This window comes from Triticum urartu, chromosome 1 (assembly GCF_003073215.2).
Source record: "Triticum urartu cultivar G1812 chromosome 1, Tu2.1, whole genome shotgun sequence".
Classification (NCBI taxonomy): domain Eukaryota; kingdom Viridiplantae; phylum Streptophyta; class Magnoliopsida; order Poales; family Poaceae; genus Triticum; species Triticum urartu.
The window spans coordinates 79,512,121-79,520,432 of record NC_053022.1 but is presented as its reverse complement, the minus strand read 5'-3'; positions in this window follow the sequence as shown (position 1 = coordinate 79,520,432).

Genomic DNA, 8,312 nt, shown 5'->3' with positions numbered 1-8,312 from the left:
GGCACCGCCAACGGCGGGCGTGCAACTGACGGAGGGGCCGCTTGCTGGCGAGGTGCCGGCCGGCGTACACCCGGGTGCATTAAGCTCCAATGTCGGCATCGGAGACACCAATACCGCCGCCGCCGGAGACACCAATGGCGCCGCCGCCGTAGACACCAATACCGCCGCCGCCGGAGACACCAATGGCGCCGCCTGCGCGTTGTGTGAGTTGCTGGCCGTGAAGCTGGGAATCGGGGGCGGCCCCTGTTGGCCACCCACAATCCACGTCGTTATCCCATGAATCAAGGTAGGCATAATGCCGGTAAGCGTCGATCCCAGTTGTTGTTGCACTTGCTCTTGGACCATCTCCGGAATCCGCGCCACTTGCGCCTTGAGTGCTTCAACCTCACGCGACTGGCTTTCCGAGCTGGTCTTTTTCTCCTTTCCCCCACCAGCGCCATAGTATGACGACCATTTTGTGGACAAGCCTTTGCCGGCCACATGACCAGCTGACGTCGGCTTATTGAGCTTATCCCTGTTTTTCATTACGTTCAATGCCCTATTCAAAGGGGTGTCGAAAGGGGAGCTCTGAGACGACCCCGCGCTACTGCTTTCTTTGTCCTGCGGAAGGAACGTGAACCATTTAGAAATATTGGGGATTAATTAGAATGCAACCATATGGAGCTAATTACGCGGGGGTGTATTCCTTACCAGAACAAGCTCAAGCTCCTTGGTCTTCGGATCCGTGGTAAGCTCCTTTGTTACCGGGTCCTCCTTGTACCGGGCCCTAAGAAAGTTCCTGGTCTGCTTGTCACTGGATTTCTCGAAGCAGGGCGGTAGGCCTTTCTTGGCACGCTCCGCGTCGTCCTTGTCCCATACAGGCTCCGCCACTCTGTAACCGCCGGGACCGAGTTGGTGGACCCCTATGTTCAACTGCCGCATTTCTTTCCCCCACTGACTTGATTCGGAGGTTGTGGGGCTCACGCACTTGATCTTGAACTCCTTGTAGTCATCTTCGCTCATCAAAGGATATTTCGCCTTGATCTTCTCATAACTATCACCTTTGTCAATCATTGCCTTCACCGTGCTTTTCCAAGTAGACAGGGCCGTGCTCATCGTCGTGAGGGCGGCACCGTTCACTTTATTACCCGAGAGGCGTGTGTTTGCGAACTCAGCGGGGAACTTGTATCGTTCGTGCAGCTTCGTGAAGAGGAGGCTGCGCAAATTCCCTCGGTCCTTATGCCTTAGGTTCTCGGTGTTGATCGAGGCGGTGCTCCGAAGAATGCACTCGAGCTGAATCGAGTACCCCTTGACTATGTGTTTGGGCGCCGTCAGATGCCCGTCGGAGTTCACTTCAGTAAATTCCTCCCTGACGGTGCCAAGCATGTTCAGGCGCCGGTCCTTCCGTTGCCTCTTCGGTTGGCTGCCATCTGTGCGTGCGCCGCCATCATCAGTGGTGGCATTTGCGGTGCCATCATCAGTGGTGTCATCCCCGACGCCACTAGGGGTTGTGTAGTCAAGATTGGTGTCTTCCGCGGTGTCCTCATAGCGGTGAGGTTCTTCCTCCAACTCCTGGGACAGCTCCCAGAATTGCTTGCCGCCCAAACCGCCGGCCTCATCGTTGTGGGCCATGTTTCGCTCTAAATAGGAAAAAAGTTTGGTCAAAAAGTTGGTTATTGTCAAGGAACAAGATCATGGTCTCATCATTTAGGGTTTGTCGACACCGAGGCATCCTAAAAGCTAAGTTTTTATCATTTAGGGTTTGTCGACGCCGTGGCACCCTAAAAGCCTAAGCGTACATCATTTAGGTTCTCATCGACACCGAGGCACCCTAAAAGCCAAGGTTTCATCATTTAGGGTTTGTCGACGCCGAGGCACCCTAAATGCTAAGTTTTCAGGTTGGGCCTAATCACTTGGCACTAATCAGTTGGCTCTATTGCCACCTATGTTGGGTTTATCATCTAGGGTTTATCGATGCTGAGGAGAATTTCTAAGTTGGGCCTAATCACTTGGCTCTATTGCCACCTATGGTTTAATGCAGCAAGAATAAAGGGGCAGTTGATCCTACTTAATTAAGTACTAAGATACCCCGGCCCATGCATTAGTAGCAAGTACCTCATATGTCCGATTTTTAGCAAAGTCATGCTAAAATTTACGGAAAATTTCAGCATGACCTTTGCTGAAAATAGGACATATGGAGTACCCGAATTTGCCGGAATGGAAGTTAATCGACATTCCGGCAAACTCAAGGGCCTCTCGGGGTACCTGCAAAATCATCACGACACGAAGGGCCTCTCAAGGGCCTCAAGCAGCAGCGGCGTCTCCCAGGACCCCATTTTTTTGCTAAATTTCTTTGAGCAACAATCAGAGCAGAAAATTCAGCATATTTCTATACAATTTTTTTGGTATATATCAGGTTTTGGCTGCATTTGCAAATGCATTCCATGTACTGCAACCCTCGAGAATTCCTAACATGAGGTTTGTCCATCACTTTTGGCTCACTTATTAATCTACTCATCCTATGTCAATATCCACATGCTATGTCATCTGATGTTCCTGAATCATTGTAGTTTAGGCACCATACAAGATCGTTAGTTCAATGTGCTTTATATCCTAGTTATACTACTGCAGGAAAGGAGGATCATCATACACATATATATGTATAGCAATTGACAGGAGCTTCATCATTTTTAGTAACAACAATACATATATAGCAATTGGAAGCAAACAGATGTACACATAAGATAGAAATGTAGTGCTGAAAGTTTAATGCTTACAAAAGACTTGCTGAAATAGTGAAAAATATGGAGTCACCAAGCTGGCTAAGAAACTCCCAAAGTCCACTAGCAAATCCAAGATCTAATCCTGTTACACACATCATAACAATTTAAGATAATTAGGATAAGGATAGTAGGAAATGAAAAAGAAAGAGCTCAAAAAACAATCACAACAGAAAAATAATAAAAACCTAGTCCTAGAAGAAAATAAATCCTAAAAGAAAAGAAATCCTAAAATCTGGAGCAAGTCCTAGCAGTAGTAGTCCAACTAGATGGCCACCACTACTACTCCTATCTCTGTTTAGCATCATCAATACAGGCTTTGTACACACACGCACACAAAGTCCATACGGCTTTGTACACACACGCACAAAAAGCACACAGCCATGGCCATGGCCATGACCGCCAGTAGCTACAGCGCTAGCAACATTAGCAAGCAGCGGCCGCGGTGCAGCTAACAACAGGAGGCGGCAATAGAGCAGCAGCGGTGACGGGCGCAGGTGACTACAGGAGGACACGGGCGAAGCGGCCAGAGGGCGCGGGGGCGGAGCGAGCTCGGGTCAGGCAGGCAGCAGTGTCTACGGCGATGGATCCACACGAAGGAAGAAAGGGATCGATGGATGGGCTCACAGGAGGGGCGTAGGCAAACTCGGCGAGGTCGGGGGCGATCGAGGCGGCGCGGAAGACGACAGAAGGAAGAAGACGATCTCGATCCCGTCGTTCGGCGGTGCCCTGGCTCGATCTGGACTTGTAGATGACGTGGAAGACGACGGTGAAGCCGGGGGACACACTATCTTGGCGTGGGGACGATGGTGGCCGTGACAATGACGACGGCGAGCGCGGTCACCGCACGAGCTCTCACGCTCGAGTACGAGCCGAGGAGGAGGCGGCTCGATGGGGAAAGAGGGGGAATCGGGCGAGGGGTGGTCTCTCTGGAGGCGGCGGGGGTGTGGAGTCCGGCGAGGGTCGGGCGGCGGGGGTGGGGGCGCGGTGGCGGCGGGGGTGGAGTCCGGTGAGGGTCGGGGCGGCGGCGTCGTGGGTCGGGGCAGCACGCGGGTGGATCTGGTGGCGAGGGAGAGAGGGTCGAAGGGGATCTAGCGAGGGAGAGGGAGGATAGCTAGGGGGAAGCTTACTAATGGTGCACCACACCTCGGTGCGCCATTAGAAATCTTTTTTTAGATAGCAATGGCGCACCCCGCAGCGGTGCACCATTAGAATGTTTTTTTATTACAGTTCGAGCACAGGTTATATTGCACCTAACCCAATCCACATCAGAACTTGCCCACTAGCCCGACTGGTCAGCACGTAGCACACACACTATGAGGTCCTGGGTTTGATTTCCAAGCTCCGCAATATATTTTTTTGCATTTTAAATGTTGTTTGATATTTATTTGTTTTTAATTAGTTCAAACTTGTTTAAATCATAACAGTAATATTTTTTTATAAAAACAGTAATAATTTTTTAAAAAATGTGTTCAAATTTGTTACTTGAAAATATCATCGGCGGCGGCGGTGGAGCGGGGGAGGGTGCAGGGGGTGCCCGTTGGCGGCGGTGGAGCGGGGGAGGGTGCGGGGGGCCGGGTGCTCGTCGGCGGCAGTGGAGGGGGATCGAGATCGAGTGTCCTCATGAATTCAAAAAGTGCCCGTGAAATTTAAAAATATTCATGATATCAAAAAGTGCCCATGAAATACAATCGAGAAATGAAGACTACGATTTAAATACAATCGATCTTAGCTAGCTATTTGTTCACAATCTTCTTCCCTTCTTTTTTGCAAATGGAGTTCTTTTGTGGAACGAACGTCCTTTAGGTAGGGTGGTCCTACTTCTTCTTGTGGTGTGTGCTGCTACTTCATCGTCGTCGTCATGTTCGATCTTTGGGTCGCCGTACTTGTCGAAGTCTTGCTCATTGGCTACTCCATCCATTCCGATGATCTTCCTTTTGCCTCTCCTCACGACAACACGAATGGGCTTTGACGGGTCGGTAATGAAGAAGCATTGGTCCACTTGGGAAGCCAGTACCCATGGCTCATTTTTCACGGTGACGTTTGCGCTCGCGGTCTTGGATTTGGCTTCGGGAATAACCATGGAGGTGAAATATCGGTCTTCTTTTAGGACGCTCTTGGCCCATCTGACACGGAACATCGGGACCTTCTCTCCAGCATAGCTCAGCTCCCAGATCTCCTCGATCCTTCCGTAGTATCTGTCCTTGTCGTTACCGGTGTAGGATTCCATCGTTACCCCGGAGTTCTGATAACCATCGCTCTTCATCTCCTTGTTCTCGGTGTAGAATGTGTAGCCATTGATATCGTACGCCTCATAGGTCATCAGGTTGTGCTCGGCGCCTTGTGACAAGGCGAATATGAGTTGTTCTTCCGCGGAAGAATCCTCATGTAAAGGGTACGACAGAAGCTTTTGCTTGAACCAACGCGTGAAACATGAGTTGTGCTCTTTGATTATATCTCCGTCCGTCCTCTGTTGGCCTCGGTCATTGTATGTCTTCTCAATAAAGGTTTTGTGCTCTACCACCCAAGGATCGACCACGTCTATGTGTTGTAGCGCGACTAGGTTTGCTCTTTCAAAGTCGGCGAGTCGACCCTCGAAGTCGACATGCATTTCGCGGCGACCCTCACGGTGACCCCATCCAGCGAGCCTGCCGAGGTGCCTGTTGACGGGCAGACCAACGGGGTTCTCGATGCCTAGATAATTCGTGCAGTAGGAGATGCACTCTTCGGTCAGAAAGCCCCTGGCTATAATTCCCTATGGACGTGACATGTTGTTAATGTATCCTTTGATGACACCATTCATCCTTTCGAACGGCATCATGCTGTGCAGGAACGTCGGCCCGAGTTGGATGATATACTCCATGATATGGACCAGCAGATGCACCATAACATCGAAGAATGCGGGCGGGAAGTACATCTCTAGCTCGCATAGTATCACCACGATCTCTTCATGTAGCCTTCTGAGTTGCCTCACGCCAATCGACTTCCGAGAGATGACGTCGAAAAAGTTGCATAGGCCAAATAGCGTTTCACGGACGTGCGTGTCCATGATCCCACGGATTGCAACTGGAAGTATCTGCGTCATCAGCACGTGACAGTCGTGAGACTTCATCCCACTGAACTTCTGCTTCACTGGGTCTAGGTATCTGCTTATCTTCCCCGCGTAACCGTAAGGAAGTTTTACTCCTACGAGGCAGGTGAAAAACTGCTCGATCTCCTCCTGACTTAGAGTGAAGCACGCGGGAGGGTAGTCACATCTGGTTTTCTTGGCCTTTTTGCCTTTGCGACGAGTTTCTGTGTCCTGCTTCGCCTCATCATCATCATTAGCGTGAAGCTCCTGCCTGATGCCCATTGATTTTAAGTCTGCCCTTGCTTTCGGCCCATCTTTGGTCCTCTCTGGCATGTTGAGCAGGGTACCAAGCAGACTCTCGCACACGTTCTTCGTGATATGCATGGCATCAAGGCTGTGAGGAACACGGTGGATCTTCCAGTACGGCAAGTCCCAGAAAACAGACCTCGTTTTCCATACCTTCAGCAGCGGCTCTGGCGCCTTTCGCTTCTTTCCCGGCTCTGGCGCCTTTTGCTTCTTTCCCAGCAGTGGGCAATCTTTCCAATTTTTCAATAGCTCGTCTATTTTCTCGCCGCTCCTCGTACGCGGGCGTTTTCGGAGTTCGGTTTCACCATCGAACAGATCCTTGCGTTTCCTCCACGGGTCATCATCGTGAAGCCACCTTCAATGTCCCATGAACACGGTTTTCAAAGAGCCGGGATCTCTATCTAGCTGGCGATACGTTGTGTCATCCATGCACCTTACGCATCCAGAAAATCCGTGGACTACCTGCCCCACGAGATATCCGTAACCGAGATAGTCGTGCACCGTCGTGAGCAGTGCGGCTCTCATAGGGAAATATTCTTTCTCTGCGGCGTCCCACGTATTGGCTGGCGTTTTCCATAGCGTGTCTAGATCCTCTTTTAGTAGCCCCAGATATAGATTGATGTCGTTCCCTGGTTGTTTCGGCCCTTCAATTAGCACACTCATGTGAATGTACTTCCTCTTCATGCACAACCAGGGGGGAAGGTTGTACATCCACACAAACACAGGACAGGTGCTATGTGTGCTTATCTGGCTGCCAAACGGATTGACTCCATCGGTGCTCGCGCCCAGCACGATGTTCCTTGCATCCTTCCCAAATTCTAGGTATTCGAAGTTCAACGCTTGCCACTGGCTCGCATCCTTAGGGTGACTCAGCATCTTGTCTTTTTTATTTATCTCCGGATCATTTCCGTCATCTTCCCACTTCTTATCCTCCCTATTCGCGTGCCAACGCAGGAGCTTTGCTACCTTAGGGTCCGCAAAATACCGCTGCAGACAAGGAGTGATCGGAAAGTACCACACCGATTTTCGAGGAGCTTTCTTCCTCTTCTTGTATCGAGTGACGCCGCACACCGGACATATGGTAGACTCCGCGTGCTCGTCCCGGTAAATGATGCAATTTTTCATGCACACATGGTATTTCACGTGCGGTAAATCCAGAGGACGCACGATTTTCTTCGCCTCCTCGAAACTGGTCGGGCACTTGTTCCCCTTGGGAAGACGTTCGTGCCAGAATGACATGTTCTCGTCGAAGCATGCGTCGGTCATTTTGTGTTTTACCTTCATCTCTAGAGCCATGAGCGTTACTTTCAGGCGGGTATCCTCGGGCCTGCATCCTTCATACAATGGAGTAACCGTGTCTATCTGCAGTTGATCCAGCTTGGCTTTCTCTCGGGCGGCAGCTCTTACGTTATCCGTCTGCTTGAGAAGCAGCTCTTGAATATGAGGGTCCTGCACCCAGCCTCCATCGTCGTCTGCTCCGGCATCTTCATCTTCATGATCATGCCCTTCGTCTTGATCTTCCTCATCATCATGTACGAAATCTTCTACATGATGACTGTGTACAGCATCACCATCGTGATCATGTCCTGGAGATCCTTCGTCTTCTCGCCCTCCCTCGCCGCGGTGGTACTTGTCTTGTTGCCCTTCCTCATTTCTTGCCCGGCCCCCATGGACGACTTCATAGTCATCTTCATCACCTTGCCACTGATAGCCATCCATGAAACCACGCAAGAGCAGGTGGTCCCGCACCTGCCCGGAATCCGGGTCCGCAATAAGGCTCTTCAGCTTGCATCTTCGACACGGACATCTTATCTCCGTCTCGTTCTTTTGAAGCATCTCGGCCTTCGCGGAGCTCAAAAACCTATTCACGATGCCTTCGGTCATCGTGCGGACCATGGTCGCCTGCGGGGTAGAGCAAAACGATATTTTAGAACCAATAAAAAATTTGGCATGACCTTCCCTAAAAATAGGACCAAAAAGAATGCATAGTGCCAAAATTCTCGCCGAAACGGAAATGAATCAACATTCCGGCAAAATATTGGCAACTATCGCATTTCAAATACCGGTACCTGCAAACACAAACATATATGCAACACCACAAACACATGCAACACCACAAACATACATAGATCTAGCTAGGCCACAAAAAGTGCATGTGCACGTTGTTGGAGCGAGCT